Raw genomic sequence first — 17829 nt, 5'->3', positions numbered from 1 at the left:
CTATCCACAGAGAAACGCAGAAGCTCTGTCAGAGTGACCAGTTGGTTCTTGGTCACCTCCCCGACTAAGGCCCTTCTCCCCTGATTGCTCAGTTTAGCAGGGTGGCCTGCTCTAGGGAGGGTCCTGGTGGTTCCAAACTTTTTTCATTTACGAACAAAAGGGAAAAGGGGGGAAGTGGGACTTTATATGAAGTATGTGGTTGCAAAACAATAAGTTGGCATACAACTCTTAGCACCTTACCACCAACGTACCGACACATTTTGTAAGTAATATAGGGGGGCCTTTTACCATTTTTGTTTTCATATCATATTTTATATCTTTTACCATGCTAGACAATTTAGGACCCATGTTATTTATTGCAGATACGTATCAGGTGCTTGCTCCTGAAGAGTGGCTATAAGCCATAAAACAAATCGAGCTATCAGATGTCGTGTTCGATATTATCATACTTTTTACAGGTGTTTTATGGAACTTTCTACATGTATCATGTGTTCCAGGATTTTTACATGAATTCCATATAATCATGCAGTTTATAATTTTATGATCTTTATCCAACAACAATGACAGGAATTAGAGAGAATATAGGTCACCTAGGTATTATTTTGTAAAATAAGGTGCATAAATTGTATTTTATTTAACAATTAATTACTATTATGTACAATTGTACCTTGATGCAGACCTATGTAAGGATTGTATATATTATACATTATATGTACCAATAAATATTATTTTTTACCAAATTATTGTTTTGCAACCACATACTTCATATAAAGTCCCACTCTCCCTTTTTTCCCTTTAGTTCATATTGACAGGGATGGAGGCATATGACTAGGACATTGTCTCATATAAAGTCCCAAACTTTTCTTTTTTATATTCTTGCATTTACGGATTATGAAGACCACTGTGCTCACTGAGATTGTCAATGCTTCAGAAATTTTTCTGTACCCTTCCCCAGATCTGTGCCTTGAAACAATCCTGTTTCTGAGGTCTCCAGACAATTCCTTGGGCTTTGTAGCTTGGTGTGTGCTCTGACATGCATTGTTAACTGTGGAACCTTATATAGACAGGTTTGTAACAATTCAAATCATGTCCAATCAATTTAATTTACCACAGATGGACTCCATTCAAGTTGTAGAAAACTCTTAAGCCTTGTACACACGGTCGGAGAATCCGTCGGAATGCGTCTTATCGGACCGTGTCGTCGGATAATCCGACTGTGTGTGGTATGCATCGGACTGATTCCGTCCGAATCTCCGTCGGACCCAATTTTCCAACATGTTAGAAATATTTTCCGACCAACTGGTTTGATCGGACATACTCCGATCATGTGTAGAGAATTTTGATCGGACCAAGTGCCACGCATGCTCAGATCAAATTCCTACATCAAAGCTATTGGCTACTAGTCCCATCGTAATGAAATTACGTCATCACGTTCTGAATGATCGGATTTTTTGACAACTTAGTCCAACTGTGTGTATGCAACAGTTTCGGACAAGATCCGACGGGCAAAATCCGACGAACAAAATCCGACGGATTTGGTTGGCAGAATGTCCGACCGTGTGTACAGGGGCTTAGACCCCTTTCACACTGAGTCGCTTTATAATCGGTTTTGCGCTAAAAGTAGTGCCTGTAAACTGCCTCTTCCGCAGCCCCAGTGTGAAAGCCCGAGTGCGTTCACACTGGGGCAGTGCGCTTGCAGGACAGGATAAAAGTCCTGCAAGCAGCATCTTTTGACCCTGCCCCATACCAATATAAGTAGTGGCACACCACGCACTCGGAATTAGAGTGGGAGAGAGCATTGAGTCAACATCAGGAGAAGAACAGAGGGAGAAGACAGTGGAGAAAACCAGGCAAAAGAGCGAGCAAAAGAGCGAGAAGATAGTGAGGAGACCTGGAAGAAGACAGTGGACAGAGGGAGAAGAATGGGAGAGAGAGTGGAGAAAAACCGGAGAGGCGAGAAGAACCAACAGAGGTAGAAAACATCAGTGGAGGAGGCAGAAGAGCCGGAGAGGGGAGAGGAGACCGGAAGAAACACTGGAGCTGCCTTAATAAATTACTTTAAAAACACGTGTAATGTGTTTTATTTCTGATACTTTTTTTTAGGTGAATGGGTAGGGGTACAATGTACCCCATACTCATTCACATAGGGAATATATTTTTTCACATTGTGCGTGGAGTTCCCCCTAAAGATTTATGCCAGACACAGTGACTGGTAATGTCTGGGATCAAAGTTGGATCCCTGTTCATTGAAGATGGACGCATGTTGGGTTTCCTTTCTTATGCTTTATGTTGGTTGACTTTACTTGCCAATACATTCTGCTATTTTCCATACAGTTGCGAGTCCAAATCTTGTGTGCTAATTAAAGTGTAAAGAGAGATATACTTGTGGTGTCACTGAGGCGTCAAACAGGGCTGGAACAGGAGCAGAGGCCCCAAATCAACCAGCAGCTCATGCAGGGGTAGTGCTACATTAACTACAGCAGAACATGCTTCTATGGTAAATTAGACATTTCTTTGTGCATCTATTTATGAGTAAGTAAAAAGGAAACCTTTTCCTCTGTCTGACTGTTTTTACAGTGCCTTAAAAAAGCCCCTTGAAATTTTCCACATCATACCCTTTGAAATTTTTCACATTTTGTCATGTTACAACCAAAAACGTAAAAATATTTTATTGGGATTTTATGTGATAGACCAACACAAAGTGGCACATAATTGTGAAGTAGAAGGAAAATTATAAAAGGTAGGGATGTCCGACTAGTATTGGTATTTGTGATGATACTGAGCATTTGCAAATGCTCCAATGCTCAGAAGCTTAATCCGATAACTGGACAGTCAGGGGTGATTGGTGTGGCACTGGGGAGGAGTTACAATCACCGATCTCCCTGTATAGATTTCAATAAAGCAGCTGAAAGCCTCTTCTCCTCTACTCCCTTCCATGGCTTTCAGCTGCTTAAGGCTACTTTCACACTGGGGCTTTGGGGGTGTCTGCGGTAAAGCACTGTTATTTTTAGCAGCGCTTTACTGTTGTTTTAGTGGCACTATTCAGCTGTTAGCAGGGTGCTTTTAACCCCTGATAGCATCTGAAAAGGGTTCAAACCACCCAGAAAGCGCCACTGCGCTATGCCAGCGGTTTGGTGCCACTGCCCATTGATTTCAATGGGCAGGGGCGCTTTAGGAGCACTCCTACAGAGCTGGAAAGATGCAGTTTGCAGGACTTTTTGTGTGTCCTGCCAGCACACAGAGAGGAGAGGCGCTTTACAGGCACATTGCAGGCACTATTTTAAGCTCTATAGTAGCTGTAAAGCGCCTCAGTCTGAAAGCAGCCTTACTGAAATCTATACAGGGAGATTGGTGGTTGTAACTCCTCCCAAGCACCACACTGATCTCTCCTGACTGTCCTCCATATCCTCCTCCAGTCCCCCTCCATGTTCCAGTCCCCCTCCATGCTTCTCGGTCCCCCTTTGTGCTCCTCCACCCCCTCTGTCCTTGATCTGTCAGGATGGAGAGGGGAGGAAGGAGCCAGTAAATATGTCATTTACCGGCTCCTTCCTTTTCCCAAATTCACAGAGTCAGTGATCACTGACTCTGTTCATTCATAACATAACATAAACTGTGTTTACGATTCTTCAGTTTATGAATGGAGATGAGCAGCTATCTCCTGTTCATTCATCTTCAGTGCAGCTGAGGCTACAGAGAAAGGGACTGGGGAATCCCTGTCCTCAGTCCCTTTCCCAGTCTCAAAAGGGAAATTGTAAAAAATAAAATTGTAAAAAAATTATAAAATAAAAATAAAAACTACTGACACAGTCCACCCGTCATCGGTGCTGCATATAAGTGCCACTGTCACATGACATTAAAAAAAAAGTATCGGTAATCAGTATTGGCAAGTACCTTAAAGAAGTGGTATAGTGAAAACCCTAATAAAAGGTTTTCAAAATGTTTTACAAATAACTAAAAATATCTGAAAAGTGTAGGGTGCATTTGTATCCAGCCCCCCTGAGTCAATAATTTGTAGGACCACCTTTCGCCGCAAGTCTTTTTAGGTATGTAACTACCAGCTTTGCACATCTATCTAGTAAAGTTTTTGCCCATTCTTATTTGCAAAATAGCTCAACCACTGTCATATTGGACGGAGAGCGTCTGTGAACAGAGAAGAAGATGGAAGTTATCTTCTCAACCAATATCAGAAAATCTTCGAAATCTTGGAACAATTCCATATGCAAGATGCAAAGGAAGTGAATACTCCTATGGAACCAGGCTATCACAAGAGAAATGAAGCAGTAGACTTGCTACCCAACATTGATATGTATCACAGAGCAATCGATAAGCTGCTATATGTTGCCACTGTGACAAGACCAGACATAACCGCAGCAGTGGGCATACTATGCAGGAAAGTTTCAGCTCCTTGTCAGTGTGACTGGAACACAGTAAAAAGTAGTAAAAATGCAGTACCGAAAATTAACAATTCAGTTAGGGTTACCAGCAACATTCAATCCAAAACTGGTCGGATATGTGGATGTTGATTGGTCCGGAGACTGTACAGACTGCAAATCCACAAGTGGATTCATCTTCCAGTATGGGGAAGGAACCATAAGTTGGTCTAGTTGAAAGCAAGCAACCGATGCTCTATCTTCAACTGAAGCAGAGTACATTGCAGCAGCATACGCTTGTCAAGAAGTGATATGCGTTCGTCAACTTTTTGTGGACATTGGGATAGACATGTCAAAACCAATTCCATTTTTGAAGACAACCAGGGATGTATAAAGCTTACACAATCAGAATGGGTTAATCCTAGGACCAAATACATCAATGTCAAGTATCACCTAATGAGGGACAATCAAGAGCAAGGTGCTATTGACATTCAATACTGCCCATCAGAGGAGATGAATGCCGATGCACTCCCCAAGCCTTTGTTGAAGGAATGTCATAGTTATTTCTAGAAGAAGCTAAATATAATTTGACAAAGCACATGCTGTTGAGAAGGGGTGTTGAAATAAGCAACAGAAAGTAGCTTTCTAAATTGTGAACTATATATATGCATTATACTTATCTTTACCAGTAGGTGGCACTGCAGTGTTATTATGTGTATTCTGTGGTAATAAAGTTACAGGATGTATGTTCTGTCTATGCTCAGTGTACTTGTATGCTCCATGTTCCTGTTCCATGAAAAGACATGTTCTGATATTCAGTGTATGGTGTAAATAAATGTTGCGCTAACCAGTGAATAAAAAGAACAAATTAACTGCTACAAATGAATGTGACAAAAATTCATAAGATAAAGAATTTGAAAATGTAGCGCTCAAAAAGCGAAACAGTGATGATAAAACAATGAGTCCCATTTGTGAATAAATGAAAAAACAAGTCCCAAGTAGGCCAGTCCAAACCACAAGACAAGATCCAAAAAGTTGTCTGAAGATATATTGGGGACAATGGAAGAAAGGGAAGATCAGAGAAGACGGAGTTAAACAGCCTTTTTACACAATTCAGGGGATTAACCCCTTAGCAGTGGCATCCCATCCATAAGGGGCACCGCCCCTTCTCTCCTCGCCACCCCCTATATGTATGATGGATAGATGGATAGATGCATAGCATAAATCTATCCATGGCTGCCGTGGCAATCCCCTGTTCATGCGTCCGGTCCCTTTCAGGGCACCAGGTGCATGAATTACAATGGCCAGGGTTTTTTAAGCACCTGATTAGAGCCAGAGGCTTTAATAGGCTTCAAAATAGGGTGGACAGAGGATGTACCGGAGCCCACCCAGGTGTGTTACAACAGCCATTGAATATTCACTATTGAAACGCTGATTCTCAATCCGGCCAATCAAAAGCGGATGTGAGAAAAGAGAATACTCCTGATTGGCAGAGAAGGGAGGAAACAGAAGCTGCCCACCGCCGTGATGACCAGGAGAGCCAGAGGCCGCCACCGCCAAAAAGGGGAAGCCGATGGCGATGGAGGAAGTGCTACCTACCTACTGACTGACCGGGGTGGGGGTTGGCATACTGTTTGCCGCCCCCCCAGTGTTAGTTTTAGTCTTAGGACTAAAATATAATTTTAATTTTAGTCTCATTTTAGTCTTTTGACTAAAATGGCATTTTAGTTTTAGTCTCATTTTAGTCTTTTGACTAAAATGGCTTTTAGTTTTAGTCGTATTTTAGTCAACTAAAATAGTTTTAGTTTTAGTCGTATTTTAGTCGACTAAAATAGTATTCATTTAGTCGACTAAAATGTTTTAGTCATTTTGGTTGACTAAATTAACACTGCCGCCCCTTCAAAAAAAAATTCCACTGGCCACCACTGCCCCTTAGGTTCCACAGTGAATATAGCAAGCATACTTTACTGCATATACAGACTGATTTTACTCTTGTGGATTTAGTAACACTTTAATTCTGGTGGTATCTATACTAAGAGCCAGTGTCAGTCATAAGCCCTTACTAGGGGGTTATGTTGCTAGTATTTATTAAAACTAAATTGTGTCCACAATTTTAATAATTAGTGTTACAGCTCCAAAGCAACTTGATGGAACTTACACAGGCACCTTCTATGGCCCCATTTGACAGTGCTGAACCAACCTTAAAGTGGAGTTCCAGGCTTATTAAAAGTCAGCAGCTACAAAAAGTGTAGTTGCTGACTTTTAATAAACAGACACTTACCTGTTCAACAGTCCAGCCATGCGGCTGAACGGGGTGTCACTCCTCTCGCCCTCCGCCTCCATTGTCACTCTGGGTACAGCTCTGTCACAGCTTTCAGCTTCACGGCCAGGCACGCACGGCGCATGCGTGAGTCGTGCTGCGCTCCCTAAGTGGATAGGCGATCTCTTGGTACTTGTTGCATGGCCTAGAGGGAGGGGCCATCTAAGGCGAAAGGAGGAGTCGCCTAGGCGGTCCCTGGGCGGAAGGAGGAAGCGGGACAGGAAGTCCCCCTCCTAACATACCCCCCACTCCCCACTCAAAAAAATGACATTCCATATGTGGCATGTAAGGGGGCGAGGAGTGCTTAAAGCGGAAGTTCCATTTTTGGGTGGAACTCCGCTTTAAGGTACCTAGCATTGTCACATAGAATAGGAGAATAGGAGTGAGCTCTATGTTCACCCATAGCTAGAAGGAATGGTGGAAGCCATAGGAACAGGCGGTCCATTAATGCACACATGAAAATATTTATCACAAATATAATTAAATTGTGAATATACTTGTAGAATGTGAACAATGCCATAGCAGAGCATACCTAGAGGGTAGAAGTACTGTTGTATAGCACTGGGAACAACAAAAAGAGGTTTCTGCTGATCTATGCTTGAAATGTATGATGCATCAAAACAAAGCTGTATTTTATCAGATTATCTTTCCATTTCATCAGATTTAGTCACTATGCCTCGGTTTTTGATTTTCACTTGGTTTCCTGTTTTTTGAATATAGAACTCATTGAGGAACTGGCCTACATTGTAAACAGAGTATTCCACCATTCTTCAGTTGTAAAACTTTATAACATGGGATGGCTTACTCTAATCAGGCTTTACCTGATCTTCTCACTCAGGTGAGGAAAAGATTGGAGCAGTCATAGGGAGACGTCAGATGAACAACACATCATAAGTAGCAGGGATACACATAAGACAGTCAGTGTCTGAGTACAATGAGAGCTTGTTATGTCTGGGATTTTATTAGACTGAAAATCCAAGCCCTTTACAAGAACCCATTGTCTAGCTCCATGTCATTTTAATCAGAAAATTAGAATAAATATAAGGTAGACAATTTTATGACCACAGCCAACAATAAAAAAAGCATCTGTGAAATATAAAATAAGCACGCCAGTTCAATTAGATTAGCTCTTAAATGCAATTGTAAAAACATGTGCCCCAATCTGGAGGCCAGAAAATAAGCTGACAACTCCTTCCATGGGATTTGTAGCCAAGGGTTGCATTGTCAGGTCATAACAGGAAGTTCTGCTATATGCAGGTAACTTGCAGGATCATTAGGTATTTACTCTGCATTTCAAATTAGCAACAAACTATAGCCAGCAAAAGGGTTATTAAAGTGGTTGTAAACCCTTACAAACCACTTTGACCTACAGGTAAGCCTAGATTAAGGCTTACCTGTAGGTCCAAGAAATATCTCATAAACCTACACGGTTTAGGAGATATTTACTAAAAGACAGTGACAGCTGTCTATGGTGCATGCAAAAGTGACAACATTGCAAGCAATGCCTTTGGCAGCCTAACAGAACTGCATGCCCATGGGATTTTTTGTGAAAGTGAGAAAAGGTCCCCTTTAGGGCTCATTCAAACAAGCGCTTAGATCCATACAGTGTGAGAATCCCTTTTTTACCCTGTCCACTAGGGATGAGCCGAACACCCCCCGGTTCGGTTCGCACCAGAACTTGCGAACGACCCCCGCGTTCGGTACGAACATTAGAACCCCATTGAAGTCTATGGGACTCGAACGTTCGAATTGGAAAGTGCTAATTTTAACGGCTAATATGCAAGATAGTGTCCTAAAAAGGGTTTGGGGACCTGACTCCTGCCTCAGGGGACATGGGTCACTGCAAAAAAAAGTTTTAAAAACTACCGTTTTGGCGGGAGCACTGATTTTAATGACGATTAAAGTGAAAAAAAAAAGTGAAATATTCCTTTAAATATGGTGCCTGCGGGGTGTCTGTAGTATGCCTGTGAAGTGCCACGTGTTTCCCGTGTTTAGAACAGTCCCTGCACAAAATGACATTAAACGGAAATAACACCATTTAAAACTGCTTGCGGTTTTAATGTTATATCTGGTTCCTGCAATATGGTTGAAAATCATTGAGAAACATGGCATGGGTAGCCCTCCCTGCCCATTACCAGCCTATTTGGGTCTTGTACGCATATTAAGGGGAACCCCGTACCCATATTAAAAAAAGGAAATGCGTGTGGCCCCCAGGCCCTATATACTCAGAACAGCAGTATACAGGCGGTGCAAACAAGACAGGGACTGTGTAGGTTTGTTGTGCTAAGTTGAATCTGTTTGTCATTTTCAACCGGTACATTTTTAAAGTGTAGCTCCAGTCAAAAAAACTATCTTTAAGCTTTTTGGAAAACATAGGGAAGGGTTATCACCCCTGTATAATTTGTTTTGTCGTCCATCTTTTTTCATCTCACTTGCTGCTGTCTCCTTGCGTTTGCAAGTAGGAGATGTTTGTAAGTTGGATGTTTGAAAGTAGGGGCCTGCCCTATATTATAGCGGTATGTACTGGGTACAGAGCACGCAGACAGCACGCACTATCTCCTAACACTACTGACTGCAAGCTCTATTATTAACCACTTGTTAGCCCAATGTTTGCATAAAGTGAAAGATGAAGTTATGCTGAGTAAATAGATATCAAACATGTCACTCTTCAAAATTGCACATGCCCGTGGAATGGCGCCAAACGTCGCTACTTAAAAAATCCCCATAGGCGACGCTTTAAATATTTTTTTGAGTTGCAGAGGAGGTCTAGGACTAGAATTATTGTTCTCGCTCTAACATTCTCGGCGATACCTCACATGTGTGGCACATGCGAGCACATGGGGACATGGGCGCTTTAATTTTTATTTTATTTTTTTATTGTTCATTTTACTTTATTTATTTTAGTTTGACATTTTTTTTCCCAAAAATATATTTTTGATCACTTTTATTCCTATTACAAGAAATGTAAACATCCCTTGTAATAGGAATATGGGGGTGACAGGTCCTCTTTACAGTGAAATCTGGGGGGTCAATATGACCCCACATCTCACCTCTAGGCTGGGAAGCCTGAAATAAAAAATAAAAAAAAGATTCTGGCTTTGATCGTACTGGCGAGTTGGTAGAAGCACCGGAGGGCGGTGAGGGGTGGGGGGCGTCTATGGCTGGGTATTTCAGGGTATCACCGAGTATGGCTGGGTATCTCTGAGTATGGCTGGGTATGGCAATTTATGGCAGGGTATTACAGAGTATTGGCGGGGTATTGGCGGGGTACTACAGAGTAATAGCAGGGTACTGCAGAGTAATGGCGGGTACTGCAGAGTAATGGCGGGTACTGTAGAGTAATGGCGGGTACTGCAGAGTATTGGGGGGTACTGCAGAGTATTGGGGGTTACTGCAGAGTAATGGGGGGTACTGCAGAGTAATGGCAGGGTACTGCACTGCAGAGTAATGGCGGGGTACTGCACTGCAGAGTAATGGCGGGGTACTGCAGAGTAATGGCGGGGTACTGCAGAGTAATGGCAGGGTACTGCACTGCAGAGTAATGGCGGGGTACTGCACTGCAGAGTAATGGCGGGGTACTGCAGAGTAATGGCGGGGTACTGCAGAGTAATGGCAGGGTACTGCACTGCAGAGTAATGGCAGGGTACTGCACTGCAGAGTAATGGCGGGGTACTGCACTGCAGAGTAATGGCGGGGTACTGCAGAGTAATGGCGGGGTACTGCAGAGTAATGGCAGGGTACTGCAGAGTATGCACTGGTATTGCAGAGTATTGGCAGGGAATTGAGGGGTTAAATTCGGTGAGCAGCGATGTGGGCACTGCAGATGCAGCCCACATCGCTGCTGACACCGATCTCTTTCCCCTCCGCTGTACCGATCGGTACAGAAAGGGGAGGGAGGAACAGGCGTCATAACATGACGCCGGTTTGTTTCCAAGTGATCACTCCGTCATTTGACGGAGCAATCACGTGGTAAACGGCCGCTATGAGCGGCCGTTTACCGTGATGCGCCGGGTCCTATGGACCCGGCGGTCACGGATGCTCTCGAGTGCGCACACCTCGGGGCACGCGAGAGCAGAATTCTGGGAGGCCGTTAATTAACGGCCTCTCTGAGTTAAACTACCGCCCTGAAGCCGTTAATCGTCAATGGGCAGTTGTTAAGTGGTTAAAGCTAGATCACTAGCTATATAGGTGAGGTGAATATAGTGGTGTATACTGCAGTCAGGGCACAGACAACAACCACTACACAGCAGCAAGATAGGAAATCAGCCAAAAACGATTGGTGTGTAACTGTGTTGAAGGTACACAGAACACCCACTGCTTCAGATGCAAAGTAACACACTACAGGAGGCCGCCTTAAAGGCGGCCTTATATAGTGTGGGGCGTGCACTACACAGCCTGAGCTATGATTGGCCACAGGCAGGATGCCTGTGGCCAATCATGGCTCTCCTCGCTGCCGGCGCTGCGATTGGCCAAGCATGCGGGGTCACAGTGCATGCTTGGCCAATCATCGGGCAGCAATGCACTGCGCCAACGCAGTGCATTGTGGTCCGCGCGCGCGTCACTCGAATTTTGACGCGAACGGCCAAAACGTTCGGAATTCGCCGAACGGCCGAACAGCCAATGTTCGAGTCGAACGTACGTTCGACTCGAACACGAAGCTCATCCCTACTGTCCACATACTGGAGTGGCGTGCAAGCTTCCCATGGACTCAGCTGTACGTAATCACCTGCATGTCTGAGTTTGACAGTTATGTAGGCCCTGGTTGCACTGGCTCTGGATCGAAACTCGTGCATCCATCCCAGCTGACCTATCAAACTCGGCTGCGCAGATGTATCTGTAAAGCCGATGCTTATCCATGCTTATCCATTCACTAGTTAGGGCTAAGGGTTAACAAGGCTAATGGCCATATTAGTAAACGCTGCTCTAGTCAATGCAAGGAATACCACTGCCAAACATGACCCATTCAAGTAAATAGGGCTGGGCCCCAACCATTGTGCAACTGCATGTAATGCATGCAGTTGCAGTGTGGTGCCAGAGGCTTTCAGTAGTTAAGGCAGGCAGTGAGGAGGCAACATATCCAGGGCAGGACTTACCATTGGGCTTGACTGGGCTCAAGCCCATGGGCCCCGCCCAATAGGGGGCCCCGCAGAGATACATAGCCAAGTGTACTCGGCTCGGCTCCGCTCACAGTCCCGTTCCAATGATGGACATAACACAGGGACTGGGCGTGACTGAGCCCGAGCCGAGTACTCTCGGCTACTCTTGGCTCCGCTCGGGACTGCGAGAGGACCCGAGAGCCGTCGAGAGGACCCGAGAGCCGCCGAGAGGATCAGAGAGCCGCCAAGATACACAGGACTCTGTATCTCGGCTGCGCCATTTTTAAACTTCAGGACTGCAATGACAAGGCTGCAAATGACAAGGCTACACTGACAAGGCTGCAATAACACTGGACAAGGCTGCAGATGGACACTGATAAGGCTGCATTGATGGGCATTTAAATGTAAGTTTTTTCCCTTAAACTTCACTAAAAGTTTTTTTCCTTAAAATTCCCTCCTAAACTTGGGACTGCGTGTTATACGCTGATAAATACGGTAATGTATAGACGGTAGGGCCCGAAAGTGACTCAAGCCCAGGGGCCCCCACCACCCTAAGTCCTGCCCTGAACATATCACCTCTGAAAGGTATTTAGAGGTACTTGCTTTTTAGAGGGGGTGGAAATGACATATGTAAACAATCCCTAAGCTTGGGTTCACACTAGTTGCGGAGCAAATTTGCTGCGGATTCGGCACAGCGTCTAAATCGCAACCCATCCACGTGAGCCAATTGCAGAATGTATGTTACATTAACGACACTCCCAAAACCGGCTTGCAATACACAGCGTGATTTGCAGAATCAGATCACATGGGTGTTCACATTTTGGATCCGATTCTAGTGCGGACATAAAAAAGGGTCCTGCACCAGTTTGGTGCAAATGCGTGTGATTTGAGGCATACAAATCCATGGCTCAAATTGCACCCCAGAAACACTGCATGTAATTCACACAGGAATGTGCTGAGATTTCTGTACGAATTACTGCAACAGTATGAACCCAGGCTTAAAGCGGACTTCCACCCAAAAATGGAACTTCCGCTTTAAGGGAAGGTGCCACCAGAAGGGAGATCACCTCTCCCCCCTCCCTCTCGGCAGTCATCTGGGATACGTTACAGGTCCCAGATGATTGCCCGGCCATTCACGGCGCGCCACGCGGCTCGTGCATGCGCAGTGCGTGCCCGGCTGTGAAGCCACAGTGACAGTGCTGGCGCCGCAGAGAGGAGGGGGAGACATGCGGGGCTTCGTTCCCCCGCATCGCTGGACCCTGGGACAGGTAGGTGTCAGATTATTAAAAGTCAGCAGCTGCAGTATTTGTAGCTACTGACTTTTATTTTATTTTTTTAAGCGGAACTCTGCTTTAAAGAGACAAAATCTCTACAAATTAAAGGGAGCTGTTATAGGAACAAGTGTCTCCGCTGGGAGATCTCCATTTGCTTTCTGTTGCAAATTTTTGAATTTCCCATCACTATCTGTCTCCTGGTGACAGTGAGAACAAATTGAGAGGATAAATCTCCCCAGAGGGACAGATAGCAATAAAAAAACTGATAGACATTCTTACCATTCCATATGCTATCTGAAACTGATAAAAAGAGACCTGTTCTCATGCAAATGGTATACACAGCTACATTTCCAGATCTATCTATGCTGTTGGCGAATATGATAAATTCATTAAAAAAATAATTGGGAATGTTAGTTGATTCCATTTTTTTTTTTTGGACGGTGTCAGTAGTTTTTTTACTTTTAATAATAGATTTTTTACATTTTAATTTGTTTCAAAAAAAAAAATCACAATGCTTTTTTTTATTTTTTACACTTTTTTTTTTACAAATATTTTATTTTTTATTTTGGGGGGAGGGGCTTTTGGTGAGATGTTAGGGGTCTAAACAGAGCCCTGACATCTCCCCTTTGAGACAGACAAAGGGACTGAGGACACAGATTCCCCAGTCCCTTTCTCAGCACTAAAGATGAATGTCCATTCATAAACTGAGCAGAGTAGCACACAGTTTACTCTGCTCAGTAATCACAGGACACAGGACCGACCTCGCTCACTGTGTCCTATTACTAGTTACCCCCACAACTGGCGGGAGAGGAGGGGATCCAGTTATGGGGGACAAGGGGTGGCAGAGAAGGACACGGAGGGGGATGGAGGAGGAGTACACAGAGAAGCTGGGGATGATCGTTGAGCAGCAGGAGGGACAGCCGCTGCATCGATCATTCCCGGGAGGCGCTTGTGGGTGTGCGGGAGCCACCGCAGAAATGCGGAGTCTCCCACACCTTTTTTGGAGACTTAAGATGTCTGGGCTCTAATCATGTGCTTAAAAAAAAAAACATTGAAATCCATGTGTCTGGCACCCTGCATGTTGATTAGGGGTTCATGGATTAGGGTGGTGGGGCCCCTGCAATTCTAATGGAGCGGCAGCCACTGTGCAGCATAGTGATTACATGCAATTGGCTGTGATTAGCTGTGGGATCCTGCAGCCTCCCACTGCTTTCAGTGGGGCTGTCTCCCCAAGCTAATGGCCAAGAACCCCTGCTAGGGCTCTCACATGTAAACGCTGTTGAGCACATTTGCAAGTGCCAATGTAGCTTTAAAGCAGTCAAACTGACAGCATCTAAACAAAGGTAAATGCATAGTGTGAATGGCACCATTGAAAAATCATTACATGCTCTTTTATGTGTTGAGAAATGTCTTCTATGCATAGAAATGCAGCTTCCAGTGTGAATGAGGCTTTATGTGGTATTATACCCAAAACCAAAAATGTAATATATTGCAGTATACCAATCATTAGAAGTGGTGGCTGCATTCATTTTCTTTTCTTTTGCTTTTTTTCCCTCTAGTGATCTGACCAGTAACACCCCTCCTGTATTGATGAGACACCACTCTGGATGAAGGAGCACAGGAGGCCCAGCAAACAGCAGCATTATCAGTCTGGGGAGGAGGGTAGTGTTAAATGTGTGCACAGGTTTAAATGCACTAAAAAATTAAAGCCAAACTCCAGCTCATGCTTTATAATCAGTTACAGCAAACAGTTTTTTCCTTTTGGGTGAAAGATTTTACATGAATGAATAAAAGCTGTTCATATTAAACAAATACACCCCTAGATCACAGATAAAACCTCAGTGCTCTCTAAGACTCACATCTGACAGTATTACCTTCAATACTAAAATTTAATTATTAAAATGCCATAAAACATATTCACAAACAAAAGAAGAAATATAAGCCCATCAAATCACAACTCCTGTATGGTGGATACCCAGTATCTGTAATTGGAAATGGATGCATTTCGGGATACAAGCCCCTTTCTTGAGGAAGAGAGCTTGTCTCCCGAAACGTGTCAGTTTTACAACTACAGATACTAGATATCCACCATACAGGAGTTGTGATTTGATGGGCTTATGTTTCTTTGTTTGATTTTAGTATTGAAGGTGATGCACTCTTCTTTCTTTTTATTACAAATACACCCCTGCCAGTGTTAAATGCATTTTCTCATCCATGTAAACTGCTACATTCTGTTGGAGAGCTTGTGCTTTTGAAAAAAAGACGTGTTGCTTGGATCACCAGATGAAAATAGAAGAAAGAAAACTTGAAAAAGAAAACAAATGCTCCATCACATCTTATGCCCCGTACACATGATTGGATATTCTGCCAACAAAAGTCCGATGAGAGCTTTTGGTCGGAAAATGCGATCGTGTGTATGCTCCATGGGAGTTTTGCTGGTGGAATTTCGGCCAGCAAAAGATTGAGAGCAGGTTCTCAATTTTTCAGTCGGAAGAAGTTCCGATCGTCTGTACAAATTCCGACGCGCAAAATTCCTACGCATGCTTGGAAACAATTTGACGCATGCTCGGAAGCATTGAACTTCATTTTCTCGGCTTGTCGTAGTGTTGTACGTCACCGTGTTCTTGGCGGTCAAGTTCAGTGAACTTTTGTGTGACTGTGTGTGATTTAGGGATGTCAGACATCGCATGTGCTACGCACCACACTGCTGTGCAAATCATACGCGATGTCTGTGCGATGAGAATTCAGCCATAGAGCCAATTCAGTCAAACTCATACAGGACCCTTTTTTTTTGGTCTGCACCAGAATCGGATCGCATGGGTGTTCATGCCCATGCGATCAGATTCCTGTCCATATCAGATTCCTGTCCATATTGCACTGCGATATGCAAATCGATCTGGGGGTGTCATTAACTTTGTATTCACACTCCCAGCAGATCGCATAGGGCAGTGTGAACTGCCGGTGGGTGATATGCACTGCGGCCGTATTGGATAGGCAGGGTACCCACATCGCTGCTGTGTGAACCCAGCCTTAGGCTGGCCATACACTATACAATTTTCTTATTCAATTTTCTTTAGATTAACCTTTAACTATGTAGTACAAGGGCCTGCCTGGTTGCATACACATTGAAAGTGTTTAGGTTTGATCTCATATTATATGGTTTTGGTAAATGTAAAGGAAAATCGAATAAGAAAATTGTATAAGGACAAGAAATAACTGTTATGCTTTGTGTACACACGGTCACGCAAAAGTTTGCTGAAATTACAACCGTCAAGAACGCAGTGACGTACAACAGTATGACGAGACGAGAAAATTAAGTTCAGTGCTTCCGAGCATGCGTCGAATTGTTTCTGAGCATGAGTAGGAATTTTGCACGTCGGAATTGCCGCTGATGATTGCATTTTCGGATAGGAACTTTTCCCGACCGAAAAATTGAGAGCATACTCTCAATCTTTTGCTGGCTGGAATTCCGCTAGCAAAAAACCAATGGAGCATACACACGGTTGCATTTTCTGACGAAAAACTCTCATTGGTCTTTTGCGGGCTGAAATTCCGATCGTGTGTACGCGGCACTACTTTTTGGCCTATAGAAAAAGAATGCTAACATTTGTCACAAGGGCCTTTCCAGTTCTCAGCTGATCCTCAAGTTTAGGATCTTTGGAATCTTGTGTTACACATATTGTATTATCAGGTGCTACATTGGTTTGCTTGTCTCAACAATGTAGTCTTTAACCAACACAATCGTATGTGCCATCCGCTGACATCTGATTGGGTCTTGGCATGCTGTTGGATTGGATCCACTCTTAGCGCCAGCATTTTGATTTTAAAAATTTGAAAGTTCATCTCACCTGTTTTGCTGTGATTCTTGTTGTTGCTCCTGATTACGACTGTGGGGTTTTCTCTGCTTTTCCTCCAGTTGTTACGTCAGCCTTTTAACAAAACTGCATACGGAACGTATTTATCATCAAGCTTTTCCTTTTCACTCACTTTACAAAGAACAGAGAACTCACCCCAGGACTGACTCGGAAAGCAGCGCAGACACCAAATCATTCTTCAAACAACAGTGTGACTTCCTCATCTGCCTGCTATAGTGTGACCTCACTGAGAGTGAGCGACAGGCCGACCAATCAGCGAGCTGCCCCTGGTGAAAGTGAAACTAGAGACTAAAGTGGAGCATGTGACCCAGCGTGAAGTCCCTTCTGGAGGAGTCACATAAAAGTACTTGTAAGGATTCATCACCTATTAAGCTGGGAGTCATCAAAAAATTACAGCTCACTATATTTAGGTTTTGTGTTGTTATTGTATTGGGTTTTATTTATGTACTTTCTTAGCTATTCTAATTTGTGAAAAGTCTGCGTCAAGCCCAAAACTTTTTCTAGTTTTGGATAGAGTGGGGAAGGATTAGAACTTTTTAACTGAGTTAGGCCCCTTTCACACATGCGGATGATATGTCCGTATTTCATCCATCCGTTGCGGATGAAATACGGACATCCATTCATCCCTATGGGATAGCGGCTTCTTTAGACGTGGGGGGTGTGAAAAACATATTTCTATTTGCAATGTTTTTTCATTACAATGATATGTACCATTTGCAACAATCTTAATTGTTATGTTCTCGTTTGATAAAATAAAAAATTTATGGATTAAAAAAAAAAAAAAAAGTAAAACATATTGCTATTATAAACGATTAAAATATAGGTAAAATAGCTGAAGTCAGTAATTCTTCTATTCAGGTCTCTGGGCCATAGCAGCTAATTTGGGATAGATTC

At 43.6% G+C, this 17829-nt stretch overlaps 1 protein-coding gene across 1 annotated transcript in view; it reads right to left on the bottom strand.

Annotated features, from left to right (window-relative positions):
• LOC143963099 (mucosa-associated lymphoid tissue lymphoma translocation protein 1 homolog) overlaps nt 1-17160 on the bottom strand; it is an 81762-nt gene extending 64602 nt beyond the window's left edge. The window contains exon 1 of the mRNA XM_077472663.1: nt 16909-17160. The gene's annotated coding sequence lies outside the window, so the exon portion shown is untranslated. The remainder of the gene's footprint in view (nt 1-16908) is intronic.
• Between the last annotated feature and the right edge of the window lie 669 nt (nt 17161-17829).

Source organism: Lithobates pipiens, unplaced genomic scaffold (genome assembly GCF_037356315.1).
Source record: "Lithobates pipiens isolate NorthernLeopardFrog02 unplaced genomic scaffold, aLitPip1_a1.2 Scaffold_8, whole genome shotgun sequence".
NCBI classification, from domain to species: Eukaryota; Metazoa; Chordata; class Amphibia; order Anura; family Ranidae; genus Lithobates; species Lithobates pipiens.
Note: the sequence above shows the minus strand (reverse complement) of the source record. Positions and strands in the feature narration are given on the sequence as shown.